The sequence below is a fragment of the Benincasa hispida genome, chromosome 1 (genome assembly GCF_009727055.1).
Source record: "Benincasa hispida cultivar B227 chromosome 1, ASM972705v1, whole genome shotgun sequence".
Taxonomy (NCBI): Eukaryota; Viridiplantae; Streptophyta; class Magnoliopsida; order Cucurbitales; family Cucurbitaceae; genus Benincasa; species Benincasa hispida.
The window spans coordinates 64,408,880-64,409,626 of NC_052349.1; positions in this window are offsets into that span (position 1 = coordinate 64,408,880).

Here is a 747-nt window from a genome sequence, read left to right on the forward strand (position 1 = left end):
TTTTTTTTTTTTTTTGAAACTTAAGCCTATGGACACTACTTCTGCATCAAATTTCTTCAATAGTTATCGACTTTTCACCAATGATTTGAAAAACTAAGTAAAATTTTGAGAACTAAAAAAATTAATTTTCAAAAAGTTGTTTTTGTTTTTGGAATTTTTCTAAGAATTCAATCATTGTACTTAAGAAAGATACAAATCATTGTAAGAAATTTCAATGAAATAGATTTAATTTTCAAAGACAAAAGGATAATCAATCATCAATTAAAAGGGGCAAAAGGGAAAATCAAAATTTTCTCCCATATAGCCCCTTTTAGATAGTATATAGTGAAGGAATTGAATTCCTTGTGCGGAAGCGTGCGATCACTGTTTGCCTCAATTATGTTATATGAATCTTAGAGAGAATAGTAACAAAGAAACAAGATTAAACATGCTATTAAAATATTTAAGGGAAAAGGATATTACCTTTGAAGAACAACCTTCACTTCTAAAAAATTAAATCCTCAAAGCACTTCACGAACCGATTCCACGTGTAGGACACTACCAAAAGAGACTTCTCTACTTCTCTTGGACAAGGAAGAGTTTGTGGGAACCTTGTGGAAATGAAGAGAACAACACAAAGAACACTTTTCTTTGAGAGTGTGAGAGATGGTCAGATTGTATGTGAGAGAGTGAGAAACTATAACTTTTTTTACGTGAATCTCACTCAAACAACTGATGCGTGTTTAATGCGATGAAATAATGGTGTAG